General features: G+C 45.3%; 2 long non-coding RNA genes and 1 other non-coding gene across 5 annotated transcripts in view; 2 read left to right on the forward strand and 1 right to left on the reverse strand.

The window, feature by feature from the left end:
• Positions 1–20,929, forward strand: part of LOC123001720 (uncharacterized) — a 58,689-nt gene that overhangs the window by 16,346 nt on the left and 21,414 nt on the right. Inside the window, exons 3-4 of the long non-coding RNA XR_008956670.1 lie at positions 8,785–8,913; positions 13,231–17,191. This is a non-coding gene — a long non-coding RNA (uncharacterized LOC123001720). The remainder of the gene's footprint in view (positions 1–8,784; positions 8,914–13,230; positions 17,192–20,929) is intronic.
• TRNAL-UAA (transfer RNA leucine (anticodon UAA)) lies at positions 3,470–3,552 on the forward strand. Its single transcript has one exon. It is a non-coding gene; the product is annotated as a tRNA-Leu (tRNA).
• LOC125283543 (uncharacterized) lies at positions 6,847–19,591 on the reverse strand. Of its 3 annotated transcripts, XR_008956665.1 has the most exons (6): positions 19,195–19,576; positions 16,671–17,152; positions 13,253–13,385; positions 8,762–8,954; positions 8,021–8,157; positions 6,847–7,311 (listed from the first exon to the last, which is right to left on the reverse strand). It is a non-coding gene; the product is annotated as an uncharacterized LOC125283543 (long non-coding RNA). The 3 variants fall into 3 exon arrangements; XR_007191449.2 differs by having other exon boundaries at positions 13,253–17,152; positions 19,195–19,591; XR_008956666.1 differs by having other exon boundaries at positions 6,847–8,954; positions 19,195–19,573.

Below are 20,929 nucleotides of genomic sequence, written 5' to 3' on the forward strand. Positions count from 1 at the left end.
GGCTGCTTTCCTGCTACAACAGCAGATGTGAGTCATTTTGACAGACGCTGTATGGTCCACAAAGCCTAAAATATTTACTGTCTGGCCCATTGAAGAAAAAGTTTTCCAACCTCTGTATTAAACAAAAACGGCATTCTCGAACCTGATGAAAATAAGCCCTTGTTTACCTTGGCTTCCTATGAAGCTGCTGGTGGGCCACACCCCTGAGATTTGCGGTTTCGTGGAGGGGCTGCGTAGGGCATGTCCTGAGGATCCTTAGAGGCTTGTTGTTCTGCCTAGAGCTCGCCTTAACTCACTTGGGAGTGCCAACACAAGATTTCACAGTCACACGTTTGGCTTCTGACAGCGCTCTGGACTTGATGTTTGCCTGAAAGCCCTATCTTCGTTTTAGCATCGGTTTTCATCTGGAGCGGCTTCGGAATAAGAAACAGCTTTTCTTTCAAACCCTTGTGAGCTCCGGCTCATTTGTATTTAACAGTCCTTCCCTGAACTTCAATCTCTCATCTCACATTTTACTATAAACAGCAAGAAAGGCTAAGCAAGCCGTCACCATCCGGACCGGAAATCTCTTTAGCTAAATTAGCCAGCTCGGAGTTTGTTGTCTACATCCCATAATACTGCCGGCAATAGTGTTTGTAAATTCTCTGCTCCTCCATTAAGAACCCCTTTTCTTCCAAGCTCAGGTAACGTTTTCTTTGGGGTCCGTGTGCCCCACCTGTGGCTGACCTATAAACCTCATTAGGGAGGGTCCAAACCTAAGGTTCTGCCTTTGTACAGACTCCCCCTGATGCCCCGTAAGTTACGATGTCCCTTCAGGACAGCTGCTGGGAGCTAATTCAGGCACTTTATATGCAGCTTACTTTTATCCAAGGGCTTTTCCTCCAGCCTTGCAGAGTTTTAACCCCACTGACATGAACCAGTATTCCACGGAAGGGGCCACAAAGCCCCTCTGCCAACACTGGGCTCTCTCTCTTTCTGTGTCTCTCTGTGCAGGTTTCTCCTCTCTGGCATCCTGTTCCAAATATGCTAACTGCATTGGCCTCCCTGAAATGTGATCTTTGTGCCCCCAGTTTAGCGACCCTGCCTGGCTCGGAAATCCCACCGGCCTAGAGGCCTAGAAACTGCCTCTTAGGCAACAAGCTAAAACCTTTAGAAGACTCATGGCGTCTGTTCCCCTTCCGTCAGGGACCAAGGTCCTGCACTGACAGCAAGTGTCAGAAAACAGTTATTCACATATTTATGTCTAGCATCCTGGTTGTATCCAGGGGAAGCGTCATTCCTACAGCGGCTGAAACAGGAGGTGTGGTCTGTTTGCAGAGCTCTTTTGCAATAGCGTTAGAATTTTAAGTTCCATCCGTCTTGCTCTGTGGTCACATTCTCTGTTATTATAGAATAAATGTGCATACTATTCTAAAGGATGCATTTACACTGCCTAATAATGAAAACCAAAGTTTCTCCCAATTTCACAAGACCGCACCCAATGCTGTGACTAACTTCCTTCCGAGTGTCCTCTGTCATGGGTAGGATTTGAGGGGCAGCAAGGGTGGGGGAAGATTCAAAAGCAGGAGCAGAATAGCTCCATGCTAGAACGGGAACATCCTTTACTAGAGTAAGAAGTTCTCCAGGAGGACATCCTCGATTTCAGACCCCACCAGCAGGACATGAGCATTCTTTAATTCCTAGTCCTACAATAATGGGTTTTACTCAGCTTTTTACTTTGCCAATCAAATGGCGGTAGAGTACTGTCTTTTTTTACTTTTTTTTTCTGTGGCAATTAATGATTTGGGAAATTTTTTGCTGTATATTTGTTAGTCTTGTGTATCTCTCTCTTAAATTGCTTGTCGTGTCCTTTGTCCATTTCCTTTTGATCTTGCTGCTTCTCATGGCTTCTTGCTATTATATCATCTATCTATCCATCTTGCCCCTGCCATTTGGGGACAATTTAAATATACTCTCCCCGATCACATTTATCTATTTCTATTTCTATTATGTCCTTTATTTTACATATTCTTCATTTTAATGGAAGCAAATACTAGAATTGTATTTCCTTGTTGTTCGTGCCTCACTGGCAGACGAGGATATTCTCCTTCCTGCGCCTCTGGTAGTTTTATTTTTACTTTCACATTTAAGAATTTAACTGAATAGCTGAATCTACTGTGTAGCCCAGGTGAAGAACAACAGTAATAGAATATTTTGGAAACCTTTGTATCTGTCTATACATGATGGATTCTATCTCTGATCTGTTTTTTTGTGGAACCCTGGCGTCCTGTCCGACCCCATCCGCAGCCCAGTTCTCACCCCAGAACTGAGAGATCTGCGTTTCCTTCAGAGCCTGGGAGGCGCGGGACTCTCTCAGGCAATGTCTCCTTTCTAGGAGTTGAACCTTGATCTGGCCAGAGACAGAACCCAGAGTGGGACAACCACAGCACGTGAGGGGGCCATGCTTTGTACGTGAATTTATCAGGAAAAGAGAAAGATCTGGATGTGGACCCAGTCAGTCTGAACATTCAAAATGAAGGGTGGGCTTCTTCATCAACTGGGAAGAGTCATGTTCAGACCCTCTGCTTGTCTTGTACCGCTGACATAACCCGCTCCTCTTGGGGGGCCTTCCCTCAGCTGCCTGAGATGCCCTGTCACACACTAGGTGTTCCGTATTGTTACATAAATTAATTATATTCCAGCCTGTGCTCTGGGATTTCATTTCAGCTCCGTGTCCTCCAGAGACCCCAAATGTCCCCTCTGGGAGCTTCTTTCCTGGATCCTTAAGTTCCCCATGACCACTCCTAGCATCCTTGATTGAGTGTAGTCAGCAAACAGTTGACGTTAGTCAGCTGGGTGTGTTTGCTGGAAATCCGATTCTTGGGGTCCTCCCTATATCGGAGTTGGGGTGGGGGTGTCTTTCTGTGCAGCCCACGCTGAGCTCAGTGCGCTCCTATGTGGACATACTGGGCGTCAGTGAAAGCGTCTTGTCATTAAAATCAAAGCCACGAATTCGAACTGTGTCCACTAGGGGTTTCCAAATTTCCCGCCAGGGCGAGCTCGTTTTCACCTCCTGTCCCTCGGGGCCCAGCCCTGCAGCCTCCAGCACTGGGAGGGTTGAGAGGTGGGGAGGGTTGGGCCACAGCAGGAACCACGGTCTCTTCCGGGAGGACTGGGGGGGCGTCTGCAGGGGCAGAGGAAGCAGGTGCACCCCGGCGGTGGTTTCTCTTACTCTCTGTCTCTCCCCTCATGCGTGTTGCTTTCCATCAAATAAAAACAGCGATTTCTCTGAAACACCGGCGGTGATCTAGCGAGGGGAGCTGGGGGAAAGTGGGCGCTTTCTGAAAGCACAAAAAGCGTGCTGTTTTCTCCATCACAATCCTTCTCGTGCAATTCCACAGAAACAGAAATAATTCTGTATTTCTTTCATGCGCAGCACAAATACATTGGTTCCAATAAAAAAATAATTGCCAACAGGAGGAGCCCAGCCACCGGGATGGCCGAGTGGTTAAGGCGTTGGACTTAAGATCCAATGGGCGTGTGCCCGCGTGGGTTCGAACCCCACTCCCGGTAGAGCAAGTTTTCGTCTTTGCAACCCCTCCTGGGGAGGGGGTTGGCCCCTGGCAATGTGCCGGGTCGGCTCCGGTGTCTGCTTTTCCACCCCTCTGCGAACACATTTCCTGCTGTGCAGTAAGGAGGGCGAGTCAGTGGTACCTGCGTGGACTATTTTCTGCCCCGACCCCATCAAATTGCCAACGCAAGGAAAACTCACCCAAGTCAGTCGACAGTCTTCGTAAAGAGATGTTAATACTCCAGGCACTTCAGTTGCAAGGGGCATCGACCTTGGAGGCTTTGCCCTTGAGGCTCCAGGAAAGCAGCGCTTGTTCTCTGCGGCCCCTGCGAAGTGAGAACCACGTACCGGGGATTCTCACAGTTTCCAACGGTGGGTGGTCGGAGCTCGGCCAGGGCAGTCCCGTCAGCTCGCTCCGGAAAGCAGAGTTGAACCCTCCCCAGCAGAACATGAACGCTTAGATTTTGCCTTTCTCGGGTTAGTGTTGTTGAGCACTTTTAAAGCTTATAAGCCGCCTGTATTTCCTTTTCTGTGTACTCGTTTTTCTATTAGTTGTTAGGTCTTTTATGATTTGTAGGAGCTCTTTAAATATGAATCAATTAAGCCCTATTCTGATATGTCCCTGATAATCCAGTTTATTTGCCTTAGAATTTATCAGTGATTTGGGTCTGCGGCCAAAGTGATGAGTCTTCTGGTTCAGCGTCTGACTTAGATGTGTCTTTCCCCACTAGGAGATCAAAAAGAGTCATAGAGGAATGCCATGCTTTCTTCTAGAATGTACACGATTTTTTTGTATTTAGATCTTTGCTTTATCCAATTTTTCCTGTGTTTTAATATGTGAGATACAGATCTAACTCTACCTTATCTCCAGAGAACTGCTGGTAATCCCAACACCATATTTTTTCATTTAAATTCAATTTAATTAACATATACTGTATTATTAGTTTCAGAGGTAGAGATCAGTGGTTCATCAGTTGTGTATAACACCCAGTGCTCATCACATCAAGTGCCCTCCTTAAGGCCCATCACCCACTTACCCCATACCCCACCCACCTCCCCTCCAGCAACCCTCAGTTTGTTTCCTATGATTATGAGTCTCTTATGGTTTGTCTCCCTCTCTGGTTTCATCTTATTTTTCCCTCCCTTCCCCTATGATCCTCAGTTTTGTTTCTCAGATTCCACATATCAGTGAGATCATATGATAATTGTCTTTCTCTGACTGACTTATTTCACTTAGCATAATACTCTCTAGTTCTATCCACATCGTTCCAAGTGGCAAGATTTCAATCCTTTGGCTCTGTACACCAAAGATATACCCAGCATAATGGAGAAAAGATGAAATACTTAAAATAAAACTTTATAAAGAATGTCTTGCTCTGACAGCATAGGGCTGACCCTCAGGGTTCCTTACGCAGGATAGGAATGAATTAAGTCAAAACGATAGAAACTTTGAACAATTAACATTCTGCTTTATCATAGGGGTTCTCTGAATTTAGTTATCTAGATAGGAGGATTCCTACAAAGGTAGTCACTCTCTAGGAAAAAGATGTTTGCTTTTCAAAGGCTAGTTCAGAATGAAGACTTTGGAGCAGATTGCTCAGATCTAGATAAGTCATCCCCTTACCTGAGACCTTGAGAAGGGAAAAGCTCATGGACACGTGGACACTGCAGCCCAACAATCTTGTCTCCCAGTTCTGGCTTTGCTACCTACTCTCCCTGAGCCACAGTGTCTTCGTTATTAAGATAGAGATAATCTCTTAATAACTGGATTGTGAGCAGACACAGACATATGCGCACACACATGCACACACGAGCAGACACACACGAGCACACACATGAGCGCACACACGAGCAGACACACGCGCACACACATGCGCACACACATGCACACACACACGCACACATGAGCAGACACACACGAGCAGACACGCGCACACACATGCACACACGAGCACACACGCGCGCACACATGCATGCACGAGCACACACACGAGCAGACACACACACATGCACGCACGAGCAGACACACGCGCACACACATGCGCACACACATGCACGCACGAGCAGACACGCGCACACACATGCACACACGAGCAGACACACACGCACACACACATGCGCACAGACATGCACGCACGAGCAGACACGCGCACACACATGCACACACGAGCAGACACACACGAGCAGACACACACGCGCACACACATGCACGCACGAGCACACACACGAGCAGACACGCACACACATGTACGCACGAGCAGACACACACGCGCGCACACATGCGCACACACATGCACGCACGAGCAGACACGTGCACACACATGCACACACGAGCAGACACACACGAGCAGACACACACGAGCGCACACACGAGCAAACACACACACATGCACACACGAGCAGACACACACGCGCACACACATGCGCACAGACATGCACGCACGAGCAGACACGCGCACACACATGCACACACGAGCAGACACACATGCACACACGAGCAGACACACACGAGCACACACACGAGCAAACACACACACACGCACACATGAGCAGACACACACACGAGCACACACACGCGCACACACATATGCACACACGAGCACACACACGAGCAGACACACACACACACACTGTGTGTAGCACAGCGCCTGGTCAGTAGTAAGTGCGCAGTATTAGTTCCTTTGCCCTTTAAAAGAAAACTGTTTTCTTCCTTTATAAACTGTCCTTAATGAAAATGTTCCGGATTAATTTCTGTAGCTTTTTTTTTTTTTTTAAAGATTTTATTTATTTATTTGGCAGAGATAGAGACAGCCAGCGAGAGAGGGAACACAACCATGGGGAGTTGGAGAGGAAGAAGCAGGCTCATAGCAGAAGAGCCTGATGTGGGGCTCGATCCCAGAACGCCGGGATCACGCCCTGAGCCGAAGGCAGACGCTTAACCGCTGTGCCACCCAGGCGCCCCTAATTTCTGTAGCTTTTAAAATAGTCTAGAATTCATTTCTCCCTTCTCTAAGAACTGTTCTCTCATCAACACCTCTGTCAGTGAAGCACCTGTGTGGGATATTCTCAGTGGAACAGACAGTTGGCAGTGTCTCTTTGGTCTCTAGGACCCGTCTGCTGCGCCTTCCACGGCAATGGTTTTGTACGTGGTAGGGCCACGTGGTTACCGCCTTTCTGGTGCACCAGACGACCAGCTAGCAGAGTGAGGACGACCTCTCCCCCAAACACAGAAGCCGTGCCCACCAGCCACAGTTGCTGAAATAACACTGTGGGGAAAAAACAACCAGTCACAACACTTCCAGAGGAAAGAGGGCTTTTATTAAACTTCACAGATGGGATAAGGGCTTTGTTAAGGACAAGGAAACACCCCGTAAAACAGGCACCCCTGTGAGCGCAGCGTTGTGGAGATAATGGCAAGCAGGCCCCTACCACGCTGCCTATCTGCTTCTCCCGCACACACAATTCTATCTCCTTCCCTTCCTCTGCCATGAAACAGACCTGGGGTCCAGGGCTCCGGAAAGATAAGTGAACAGAACAAGGGGAAGAAGTCAGTTCTTTCCAGAGTCAGTGACACTGTCTTTGGGGTGAGTGGCTGAGGAACCCCAGTCACGGGCAGAGAGTCCTCTTCATTCTGTTCACGCCTTCTGCTCGGTTTTAGGCTCAGTGTTGTGTCTTCTAATGAAATGGTAGCCATGTGGTAGGGTCAGGATCTTAAAACTCTGACAGCTTCCAAACACTGGGAATTGTGAGGCAGAGGGCTCCTAAGAAAATAACTATACTGATGATTCTGGCAAGGACAACTCTAATTTTCAAAGAGCGTAACTGGACCAAAAACGAAAGCGCAGGTTACCCACACATGTTTTTGTTATCATCCCACAACACGTCCGAGCTGACTTCCCAGTCACATGACTTGGGCGGAGACACAGGGTCCTCCTGTGCTTGGATGAGCCTCACACTTGCTTTAATGCTCTGCCATCAGTGTCTTGAAATTGTTAATAATTTTTGAACAAGAGACTCCACATCTTCATTTTGCACTGGGCCTCACAAATTATATAACTGGTCCTACATGTTGTCTTTCTATTTCCCGTTGTCAAAAAAAGGAAACAATTCTTTCCCATATTCTGCATTCTACACCCTTGTTCAAGGTATGTTTGTTGCAGAGAGTTCGCTTCTCAATCCCAATTTTGGGGTTTTATACTGCAAAACTGAATTGCAGGAAGAAATCAAGAAGGAACAAAATTTTTAATATAGGTCACTGGACATTAGGATGAATTCCTGGACAAGCATCATAAGGGACACCAATGCCCAGAAACCAAAGAGGAAAAGGAGAACATTAGATAATCGGCTGTGGATAAAACTTTCACATGTTTGAGACTAAGACAAAAGAAAAGGGAGATCAAAGAAATGAGCTTTACCCACTTTCTGGGAGGTTAACTCACCTTCCTCCATCAGAACCCAGTGATCACTCACCAGAGACTAGGACAGGCCAGAGCTGGACACGTTCACGAAGTAAGGAAACTTATAGGTGACTTTTGGTGGATCAGGTTCCTGAGACACTTCCAAAATTTGCATGTAGTGCATAAATAATGAGAGGAACACAAAAGTACCTGCCAACCCAAGAAAGGGGCGAGACAGGTCTGATTAGCCTACGCCAGCCCTCCAAGGTTCCGCTGTTGGGTCATGATCACTGAACCAGAATCATGTCATTGGTACCGCCCTCACTTTCCTCTGCCTCCTTTGAGACCGTGTGTTTCTCCTAGACTTTTCTTTTCCTCTGTACTCTCCTGGACAGTGTTTAAAAAGCTAATCAAGTGAAAATCCCACCCTAACCCAAAGCCAAGACCTTGCGAGTTCATTCCTGCCTCTCCTTCCCTGTGATGATGAAGATAAAAGCACAGGAAACATACTGTTTCTGGGTCTCAGGGAATAACTGAGGGAAGACCAGCAACAAGAAGTTGAAACAGAGTGAGAGGAGAAGGGCGCTGATCATGAGACCTCCACCCAGTATGAAGTAGGCTAGAATCAGGGAAGGATGACAAGAGAGAGTCTGATAAGTTCGTCCTTTTTTAGGGTCCACTCCCTGGTTTTCCGAGTGCCCAGGTGTACAGGCAGCACAGCAGGTGTGGGTGGGCACCAACGGGAAGGAGTGGCAGGGACGGCGAGGTGGGCAGGAGGCAGGTACCCGAGGCTGCAGGTTAAACCAGGACTCACTTGGCTTGTGTTTGGGCACCCAGCACATTTGACTACTGCAGTCTTTGAAGGGCGCACTGACGAGGATGTTGGGATCTCCAGGCAGTTCTATTTCCACCCAGGAGGAGACGAGGAAAGACCACCACATCAGGATGGTGGCCAGGAAATGACAGGTGAGGATCACGTCTCTCTTCAGTTTCTTCATCCTAAAGCACTGATGGAAAGGGAAGAGGTGGGGAGGCATTTCCCCACACCCTCCAGATTCACTCTTCATCCTTCAAAGACAATTCCTAATGATCCCTCATTCCTAACACTTTCTTAAATCTCCCATTCTAGCCCCAGTATCCCCTCTACAATTTAGCTCCCTATTTAACAAGTACTGTAGGCCCACAGTGTGAAGTTCTGGAACATTGCCTCCTAATGTCTCTCCCAGGCTCCAGCCATTATTGCCACCATTCCAGACTCCAGACTGACAGCCCCTCCCCCAATAACTTTATCAGGTTCTCCCCCACTCTTGGAAGCCCCCTAACATCTCCCTGAGCACATCTAATGTGATCCTTCGAGTGACATCCAAGCCCTTCCTTAATCTAGCTTCAACATATCTTTGAGCTTTATTTCTGTCTACTCCCTCCAAAAATTCAACCTCTCTGCCAAAATGTGTTCACCACACTGTTTCCCAAATCCTATACAGGCAAGTGTTTCTCCAATGGGCTCCATCTAAACCTTCTGTCCCATTGCCCACTAAGTACCATCCAAATATCTCTCGTTCACTAAATAAATGTCTTCACCACCTACTATGGTGTCTATACTGTTCCAGGTGCCTGATACTGGTTTGCAAACAAGTATGGTTACCATATGGAGATACCCCTAGAGTGGTACAACCCTTTGCCTTTGCTCAATCCCATCTACTAGGTCCTCCTGTTTCCCTTTTCTCATCAGCCAGTATAAATCTATCCTTCGAGGCCCAAGCTTGGGTTGAAAGCTTATTCAACCACATTGGCCAAACCGTGTTCACCCTGTGTGGATACATATGACAATGGCTGACTGCCTCATTTCATAGTCAATCACATATCACTTCAAGCGAGGAGGCCAGCATGGTGGCTGGAGTGGGGTGGAGTGAGAGGGGAAAGTCTAGAGGTCAGAAAGGAGATGGAGGCCAGATTGTGTAAGATCCATCAGGTAACATTAAAAAATTTGGTGTTTATTCTAAGAAGCCATTGGAGCAGAGGAATAAGATCAGACTCACATTTCTATGGATTCGCTTGGTTGCTGCATTATGATTAGACCATAGGGCATGGGTTTAAGCAAGGAACACAGGAGCTACTGGAGTAGTGATGCCATATGAGACGATGGTGGTTTGGAGAATGTTCTTGGTTGAGCAGGGCATTAGCAGTCTCATACTGGGCTTACTGTGCAGGCAGAGCCATTGGACTTAGTGATGAGATGAGATGTGTGATACGAAAGAGATAGGAGTCAGGAACGACCTCAAGGCTTTTGGATTCAGATTGGTAAAGTCTGAGTTGCCCTTTACTGATATGGGTTAGACCAAGTCGGAGGCACAAGGGAGTGAGAAGCAATTTTATTTTAGACATGTTACATTTGATATGCCTTTTAGATCTCCAAAGAAAATGTTAGGTGAGTATATATACTACTGTGAGGGTTAGCAAAGAGGTCCAAGCTAGAGAGACCGGGATTTAAATTTGAGAAACATCCACAATACATAGGAATTAAAACCACTGAGAGTAAATGAGTTTCAGTGTGGCCCAAGGAGAGAAGTGGTCCAGGACTGAGCTTTTCAGGATTTAGAGACCCAGAGATGAGAAGTACCCAACAAAGAGGACTGGGAAGAAGTCCCAGAAGCCAAGAGATGAAAATGTTTCAAGAAGGAGGAAACGTCTGTGTCAAATGTCACCCATAAGCCAAGTCAGGTGAGGCATGAAAACGGATCACCAGTTCATCAATGAGAAGGCCACTGCAACCTTGACAAAAGCTCTTGGCGTGGAACGACAGGTAGAGCCTATCAAAAAGACAGAAGAGGAGGTGTCAAGGAAGGACAGACCGGGAGAGGTGGGTATAGCAACAATAGACAACTCTTTGAAGAGCTTGCAGAAAAAGCAAAGAGGCTGAAGCTAGAGGAATATGTGGGACCAAAGGTCTTTTGTTTTTAACATGCAGGAGACAGATACTAGTAACTTGAAGGAGAGGTCACTATTCCCGGGGCTGGCCGCAGATGAACGAGCAAGCTCTGCATAGTCGTCAGAAAGAACAGCAGACTATATACCAGCAAGTTGATAGATGGGGTAATGACGAGGTATGGGAAATGTCTTCTGATTGCTTCTATTTTCTCAGAGTAACAGAAGGCAAAGTCATAGCTGAGGTGAGCACAGGGTAGAAGGTACTGGAGATCTGCGGAGGTGAGAAGTTACCTAGAACAGTGGGCTGGGGAATGGTGTGGGATCACATGGCAGCATGAAGGGCTCACTCAAGGTGTACGGTCATGAATTTACAGCTGGACAAGTCAGTCTGCTTGTTTTTTTCCAGTTTCATTCACCTATATGGGTGCAGGCAATGAGTAAATAGAAATGCAGATTATTAGAAGGGTAAACATCTCGTACAAGTATTGAGGAAACATGTAGGGTAAGTGTGTGGGCAATAGAGTGGCTGCAGTGGTGAGCCATGGACTCTAGTTTGGGTAAGGAGGGAAGTGAGGGTGTGGGGGGGGGGATGGGCAAGACTGTAGGACAATGGATACATATTTGGTACTAACTTCATACTTTGTACCTGTGGTAGCAAAGAAAGTAGTAGATTGCAAAACTTCCAGTTACAAATATTCACACGCAGGCATAGTCTAAATGGAAGGTGTATTCATGACTGTGACCTGACGCAAAAGAAGGTGGAAATCACTGGTCTGAGTTTGGGGCACATGAGGGGTTGAAAGGAGAGTGGAAACAAGATCACTGGATGACGGATCAGGGAACTGGGAGGCCAAGAGCACAGGAAAAATCGCCTTCCTGGATACTAACATCACCAGGAATTACGACAGGAGTAGTATCAGAGACTGAGAGTGATCTAAGGACTTAAATGTTCAAGGAATGAGAGGAATTATTCCAACAGTCTGTAGATGACAGCAAAACGAAGGAAGAGTGGTCAAGTCTAGGAGAAAAGCTTCCAGATTAGGTGTTTTTATGGAGAAGGGAGGACAAAACCCAGAAGGGGCAATGAGGAGCAAGAGGGAGACCTACCCATCTCCAGGCCCAGCGGTAACAAAGGGTAGGGAAGAAATAGCAGTTACTGCTCAGAAGGACTGCAAGGCAGGCAGGGTCAATAGGAGCGAGCCAGATGAAAGGAACAGTCAGACAGACTGAGAATATAGGTAATTTATCCTGCTTGCTCATTGGTGGGACCACTTAGTGACATCATAAAAGTGGGAAAATTCTTATGGACCCAAGATTATGATTTAATCTGCCTTTGCGAACACAGCCAATGTTCTCAGCTTTCTTTGGCACTCGACACAAAGCCATCCTTTGTGTCCCTTTTTTCTGCTCTAGAGGAAGGAAGAAACCCTATGCTCAGGAACAAAGTCTAGAGGTAATGAAAAGAGAGGTCAGGGTCACTGAGTGAGTGGCCAGCAGCTGAAAGATTCTGGGCTGGGAGTGGGGGGAAGGTGTAATGACATTAGGGTGTGGAGAAGACTCCTGGGGCCCCGGAGCTGCAGGTGGGTGGAGAGCATCATGGGCCATTCACTCTGCCAGCTTCTCTCTCCCCACTAGGCAAATGAGATTCAGGGCTCCAAAAACTACAAGGCCAAGGAAAAGATGGGATTTCTTAAGTGTCCATACTCCCATGTTGGCAGTTCTGTGCAAGTGTAGTTTATAATTAATATCCAGTTCTTTGCTCAAGGGCCGCCTTTGCTCTCCACCCCACATGATAGAGCACTCCTCCTCCTTCTCTGTCCACGCACTCTGCTTTTTCTTCATAGCTCTTATCTACCAGAGATACATTTTTTGTTTCCTCCCAGTAGCCCATAAGGTCCCTGACCTTGTCTGTTTCCCGATTGCCTAGAACAGTCTGGCATGTAGTCACCTGTGCTCTTTGCTGAGTGATGAAGCCATCACAGAATCATGGCCCCAGTGCTCAGAAAACCGTAAATCCCAAGTGGAGTATTCAAAACTGGAATGGTCAAGAGCTAGAGCTCCTTTACCACAGAGCTAGTTAAACTTCCAGGATGGCCTCGCACTCTCAGGAAGCAGTCACTGGAACTACAGTGCTAGCAGGGATAAGAGCCCACCACGAACGCTCCGGCCGTACTCCAAGAGCTGGGTGATCCGTCATGGTGCACTGAGAATACAAGATCAGTGCTATTTCTGGAGCAAGACGGGCTGTAGGAAGCCGTGGACCTCCTTATTCCCACAAACACACCAATTTAGTAACAATTCATGGACAGACTCCCTTTTTGAGAAATCAAAAACTAAAAGGCTTCTGCATCCTAGGTGAACACAACATTCGACTCACCCAAACTGGTAGACTTGGGACACACTCTTGCTGGGTCTGCCAGCGTGTTCATCATCGCCAACACACCTCAACGATGACTCGATGAACAGGATACACCACGTTGACGAAGAAAGGATAAAAGTCACATGATCATCTTAACAGGGCAGAAAAAGCATCTGATAAGATTCGACAACATTTTATGATTAAAAAAACTCCCAACAAACTGGGTTTAGAAGGATGTACCTAAACATAACTTAAGATCAAGTATGAGCCCACAGCTAACATCATTCTCACAGGTGAATAAATGAAACTTTTCCTTTAAGATCAGGAACAAGGCAAGGATGCCCACTCTTGCCACTTCTATTCATCGTAGTAGCAGAAGCCCCTCACTCAGAGCAATGAGGCAAGAAAGAGAAAGAAAGGGCATCCAAATCAGAAGTGAAGAAGTAAAATTATTCCTGTTTACAGCTGACAAGCGGAATGACATCAAGTTAAAAACCTTCTGCATAGCAAAGGAAACCATCAACAGAGTGAAGAGGCGACCTACAAAATGGGAGAAGATATTTGCAAACCCTGTATCTGATAAGGGATAATTCTCTATATAAGGAACCGCTACAGCTCAATAGCAATAAACAAAACCAAAAGACGAATAGGTCAACAAAAAATTGGGCTAAAGACTCGAATAGACATTTCTCCAACAAAGATATTTATGTATATGGCCCCACGGGTACATGAAAAGATGCTCAGTGTCATTAATCATCAGAGGAATACAAATCAAAACCACAATGAGATACCACCTCACCACACCTGTGAGGATGGCTATTATCAAAACACCAAGGACCCGCCTCCCAAAAAAAGACAAGTGTTGGTAAAGATGTGGAGAAAATGGAACACTTGCACCCTGTGGGTAGGAATGAAACGCTGCAGCACTTATGAAAACAGCATGGAGTTTCCTCAAAACATCAAAAGCATACTGTGCTCCAGCCATCCCACTTCTGGGTATTTATCCAAAAGAATCGAAATCAGGATCTGGAAGAGATCTTAGCGCTCCCTTGTTCGCTGCAACAATGTTCAGGATAGCCAAGACGTGAATACAACCTAGATTTCAACTGCATTAAGAAAACATGGTCTGTGCACACAGTGCAATGTTATTCAGCCTTAAAAAGAATGGAATTCGGCAACATTCGACAACATGGATGAACCTTGAGGATAGACTAAGTGAGATAAGCCATTACAGAAGGACAAATACTGCATGGTTCCACTTACTTGAGGCATCTAACAGTCAAATTCACAGAAGCCAAGAATGGAACGGGGGTTGTCAGGGGTTCGGGGTCAAACGGAGTTATTCATCAACAGGCACAGTTTCAGTCGAGAATGAGTGAGCTCCGGAGATCTGCCGAACAACGCTGTACCTACAGCCAGTGCTAATCTACTGCACATTTAAAAATGTGTTAAGAGGGCAGAGCTCATGTTAAGTGTTCTGTGCACAACAGAAAGAAAGAAAAGAAAAGAAAAGAAAAGAGAAAAGAAAAGAGAAAAGAAAAGAAAAGAAAAGAAAAGAAAAGAAAAGAAAAGAAAAGAGAAATGAATCAGTGTACTCCCGGAGAGAAGAAAAGCAACCTAGTGCAGACACAGGAGAAATGACAGGAGGATGTGGGGCCAGCAAAGAATGAAAACAAGCTGAATACTTGTGATTCTAAACTCATTTCCCCTCGTTTGGATTACACAGAACCCCCCTTTGGAGGTTGAGGCCCAAAGTCCAGAAGTGGCATGAAGGGTAATCTCTTGGAATTTAAGAATTTGGCTATGACTATTGCTACCAGGACAAGGTGTCTACTGAACTTAGGACATATTCAGAGTATTTGAATCTTTACCTAAAACTGTGTGAAGAAAAAGTTAAAGATGACGCAAGATACTCAAATAATCCCCTCTCAGGGGTGTATATTGACACAGAGTACAAACAATTTGTGACTTGCAGCTTACCTCCATGTTCTTTGCAGATACACCTACTTTCCAGGTGAGAAACTTAAACTCAAGTAATCTGTTTTACATTTTGTAGAACGTGGCGACGATGATTCTAAGAGATCTCTTAGTATCCTTTAGCTTTCAAGCTGGGATATGTGCATCCCTGGGATACACGGACACACTTCTCAGGGAATCCACCTGCTGACCCTGGGCTTCCACGTAGACTCATCATCACTGATCTGCCTGGAGCTTCCTGCTTTCCCACCTACCCTTTTGTCACAACCCCTCGCCCACTAAGGAAACAGGAGGTAACTCTCAACCATCCCAAGGTATCTTCATGTTGCCCCAAGACACAAAGCCTCCTCAAAGCATCTGACAACAGGCTCTAAAATAATGATGTCAGTGAGCAAGACAAAGGCCTTCCACACCTCAGGTGGTTTCTCACATCTGCTTTCAACAAAAGCGGGTCTAACCCAGTCGTCAGCAACAGATTAACAATTTTTTGTAATACATAATGTGATTCTGGCATGTAATACAGGAGTCAGAATAATCAGAATTGCATTCCTACTTCAAAAATCCTTGAATTCCTACCTACTTATGTAAACTGATATAATCTCTCATATCTATAATAATGAAAATTGACATAAAACTGATGTTGAACTTTTCTCATTCTTGCAACAAGGAATATTGATCCATAGATACATAAATTCATTAGAAAATCTTAGCAACATCCATCTCATTAAGAGGTGCATTTGCAATTCGACTTTATCTGTTAACTTATCAAAATATATAATACATTCACAATGAATTTGATTTTATACTAATAAAAATCATAATAACTTAATACAGAAAATAAATTTACTCTTAAAGCTGTTAAAGTCACTGGAACTTTTTTTAAAAAATATGAAATTCACTGTTCGTACTTTTTTGGTGCAGAGAAGTATGACAAGGTAGACCAAAAATAGCCATGTTACAACAGAATTTACTTTTGTGGGGTAGGGAAATGAAAATACAAGTTCAGGTACAAAGAGAAGGATATAAAATTTCAAATGTTAGAGGAAAATTATTTTTTTTAAATGGATAATAGTCTGTTTAAAATAATAATCACTGAGGTACTTAGATTCCATTGGATACATTTAAGAGAGTGATTGAACACATTTTAAAATGTCATAATTTACAATGGACTGGAAACCACATTCTTTACCATTGCTTAAACTTATGATGTAAAATTTCATATGTGCAAGGGGGTACATTATTTTTCAAAGGGGTACTAGAGACCACTTCTCTAGAGCAGGAGTTCTTATCATGGGATGTAATGTAGTCATTATAGATACAGACCGAGTAGTTAGTCTTACTGGCTGAAGGACATGAGGCAAGTGACTTAAATTCAGCTCAGTCTACTTGTCTGTAAAATGGGTATAGCACCCTATCTATAGAGATAAACCTGTCAAACTTCAGCATACATCGGAATTACCTGGAAGGCTTCTTAAAACAGACTGCTGGGCCTCTACTCCCAGAGTTTCTGATTCGGGTCTGGGGTCAGGCACCCAAAGTTGCACTTCCAGCAAGTTTCCAGGTAGTGGTGATGCTGTTGGCTCAGGAACCACACTTCTGAGATCTTTCGGTCTATCTCCGAAGATTGTTATGAGGACTGTCAAAGTTAATACATAACGTGGTTAGAGCTGCACTGGCACAGAACAGGTGCTAGTGTTTACCAGCTGGTATCACCAGTTAGGACTGAATTCCCTGCAATGGGAAAGTCTACCCAGTGGGTGACACAGAAAGGAGTGAGCATGTCATTTAACAAGAGGTCCTGGGGTAAAGCTTCCAGGGCTGGCACCACTGGTCAAGAATGGCATGACGTTCCCAGGCATCTTCTGTCTTCTTAACTGTCTCTGTCCTGTGGCTTTCAGCATCACAGACGCGTAATAGCTGCTGTCACTCCAAGAATCTTGTCTGCGGTCCAAATAGGAAGAGAGAAGAGCAAAGTTCAAGGTAAGGAGCTGATGGAACGTGCTAGCTAAGTCACCCTGTACCTTTACAAAGACTTTATTTTTTTAGAGAAGTCACTCCCTTTAAAAACAGGTTTCCCTCTGGAAGCCCCTCAGAAGTGATTGTCACTTGAATTTCAATGGTCAGACCCAGGTCACATGTCAGCCACTCCAACTATAAGGGAGTCAGGGAAGAATTTTTGGCTCTCTAGCTACTATGGTGCAGGAAACCAAAGGAGAAAGGGACCTGGATAGAAAATATAGAGCATCAGCATGTAGACATTGGCCATGGGTGATCAATTCAACCTCCAGCCCCTCTCCCCTTGCTGGAAGTCGGGGGGCGGGGGCGGGTAGAGCTGGAAGTTGCAATCCTCTAAACTCAAAATTGGTTCCTAACCCTATTTTAAGTTACTAGGAGCTTTCCAAAAAAATCACTTTATTAACATAAACTCAGGTGTGGTTGAAAGGGGTTTGTAGTGAATAACAGAAGATACTCTTTTTACATTTACCACTCTAAAGATACTTCAGGAACCAAAGGGTAAACACCAAATACAGCAAAAGATGCCCCTCTTATTCTAGTCTCTAAGGAAACTACAAAGATTTTGGGCGCTATAAGCCAAGAACCATAGATAAAGACCACCAAAATATGTATTTATTATGTTATCATAATAAATAGTTTATTCATACATAAATAAGCTATTACTAAGATGGTGGTAAGTGGAGAAAAGTAAGTGTAATGTGCACTCTAACATACAAGAAAGAGTGAAAATAAGAACATAGATTTGTGTTTGCTTGTATATTCACAAAGGAATTCTGGAGAGACAGCTAAAAACACTAACAAAGATGGTTACCTGTTTGCTGTGGTGGCAACGGAACAGCTGGATGGGAGGTTGGGTAGGAGGGAGACTTTACTATGTACCTTCTTTAGTATTTTGATTTTGAATCACATGAATATATTATGTTTCTCAAAAAGTATATTTATAATAAAGACGTTTTAAAAATTGAGAGACTGTAGCAGAAGCACCCCATTGGCTTAAAAGTAAACAACACAGGCTCTGATGTCATACAAAGATGAATTCAAACCCTTGGTTCTGACGCTTACTAGCTATGTGATCTCGACCTATTTAGCAAGTTAAACTCACTAAGCCCCAGCTCTACACGGTGTAAACGCATCTCTCGTGCAGGGTTGTGAGGATTAATCACAAAATAGTTGTAAAGCTGTTTGGTAGTAGCTGGCACAGAATTCCTCCCTGTGTGTTCTTACAACTACTGCAACAGAGCAAAGATCTTTTGAAGGATTTTTTCAGATCACTGGAGCTTTTAAGAGCATCGCTCAATTTTCACCCTAATTCCTGACAGAAAAGACACTAAAATTCTATCACTGAGCTCTTATCAGTGCCAGAAAATCCTTACATGGACTCTATTTTTGCTGAAGAAAAACCTGCTTAAACAGAGAAAAAATACTGCGGAGTTCTTCACCTTAGACAAAGACAGAGATAAAAGTGAATTCCGCCCCTCCGCTCTTTCCTTGTACTACGGGGCTGGTAAATTTCACTCGGCGAACCACACACACACGAATTAAGAGCCGGCTGAGCCACCACGCCTCGACTAGACACAGTGTCAAAGAACGGTGTCTCCCCAGAAGGAAGAGGGAGAAGCACCTCTGGGATCCGACAGGAGCCCCAGGGTTCCCGTCGCCGTCTGCACATTAACACTGCTCAACAACTCCAATCTCCACTGATTTCGAGGTAGAGGCAGGGTGTTGAGGTCGACGGACTGCTAGGACGATCCCGTCCCCGCGCCCCGCCCCAGGACAGTACACCTCTCACACTTACTGAGGCCCAGAATCATCAGTGCTGCCTTCCAGGGAATGGTTCTGCAGAAGATGCTGTTACCCTGAGCAGTAACCTCCAGCACCTGCCGCTCCAGCACCTGCCGCTCCAGCACCGAACCCCCCCTCCCGTGCGTCCCCGTCCCCAACCCCACGCACAAACAGGGACGTCCTACCGTCCGCAAGGCCAGGCGGCTCCGGGCGGACCTCCCCGGTGGGGAGCGGCCAAGCCACGGCCATCTGCTGCCGGGCCCGAGCACTCTCGCTGCACAGTCATCCGCTCGGTTCCCGCCCGAAGGCCGGGAGCCCCCGCAGCCAGCAGTGTGCCGCGGGGACAGCTCTCGTCGCGAACCTACGTTTCTGGACGTGTCCCCCCCACGTCTCGCCTTCGTCAGGTGCCAGGCTCCGAAGCCTGGCCCTCCTCGAGCCGCCTCAAAGCCCATAGCGGTCCTGCTGTCCTCTGGACTCGGGGAGCCGGTTTCCCACTCCGCGGGAGCTCACGTCACCGGAAAGCCGGCGAGCACAGGGACCTCTCGGCTCCACAACCGGACGGCTCGGCTTCCCCGCGGGCGTCATTTCCGGTCCGCTCTAGGAACCTGGGAGGGCTCTGCGCCTCTGTGGTTGGTTCTCGAGGTGAATGCTCCGCTAGCGTTTCCCGCTCCCTTGCTGCCCCCGATATGGTTTGACCGAGAATAGTATCGTAAACCCCATAACCACATCTAACACGTTCAATAATTATCAACTCATCTATTTCCAGCCCTCACTCCCCCTACACACTGAAGTAAATGTCAGACATGAAGCTCCGTAACTTCAGCGCAGCCGGGGTAGGGTAAGGCGAGTCAGCGCCTGCCTGGGCACAAAATTTAGAAGGCTTACCAAAAACCTTAGCAAAGAGGAGATATTTTAAAGTGGTATTTTTTAAAAATAAAAATCAATGCAAAAGATGCATAATGAATACAATATCCAAGTTTTTAATAGGGAATCAGTATTACTGATGTTTCCTTTTGTCTCAGGGTCCAATATAACTGGCACAGGACTAATACTCAAGTATGTATCTCTAAAAGATAAGGAAAAAAGTATGAATAAATAAAAATAAAAGGTGAGGACTCTGAAAAAAAACCTAATCACAAAACAATGATCACATCTAAAAATAAAAATAAAATTAAGTATTCAATTACTGTTCAAAGTTTGCCACTTGTTTCATATATTTTATAAATGAGCCCTATAATATATAACAATTATATGTAGATATTATAATGATAATATTCTATATAATATAGAATATATTACAAAAAGCATATATATAGATATATAGATAGATTACACATATACTTTTTAAAAAACAAGTCTTTGGACATACATGTCACTTAAGTTCTTTGAATCTATAGTTTCACTCTCCCTCCTTCTATTTTTAGAAGAAACTTGAGATTTTCCACAGTCTGAATTTTGTTTCCTGGGGACTTTTAAGAATGCACACATCAGAAAACTCCAGTCGCTCACTCCAATGAAGAGAAGCAAAAATAATCTTTCCTTCTGCCCTTCTAAGTTATTGATATGAGTCCCTGTAACAAAAGACGAATTAACAGAAAAACACACAACTTTACTTAACCTGTTTTATGTAACATGGGAGCCCTCATAAGCCCAAAGAAGCAGGTAGAGTTTCACATGTATATACTGAATTGGACAAAGGACAGTAAAATCAGGAAAATGTGATGAGCCAAAGGGGCTGGGGCTAGGGTAGTTAATTGGGTGAAGTGACTAGGAAGATTAGGGTTAATTTAATAAGATTTCCCTGAGCCTCAACTTTCTATCCTTGAGAATTAGAATGTGACTCTTCTCCTGGAATAAAGAAGACATCTTTCACATGGGAATTTTATCTCCTGCTTTTAAGAATCAGAAGAAAGTTTGGAG

This window comes from Ursus arctos, unplaced genomic scaffold (assembly GCF_023065955.2).
Source record: "Ursus arctos isolate Adak ecotype North America unplaced genomic scaffold, UrsArc2.0 scaffold_31, whole genome shotgun sequence".
Classification (NCBI taxonomy): Eukaryota; Metazoa; Chordata; class Mammalia; order Carnivora; family Ursidae; genus Ursus; species Ursus arctos.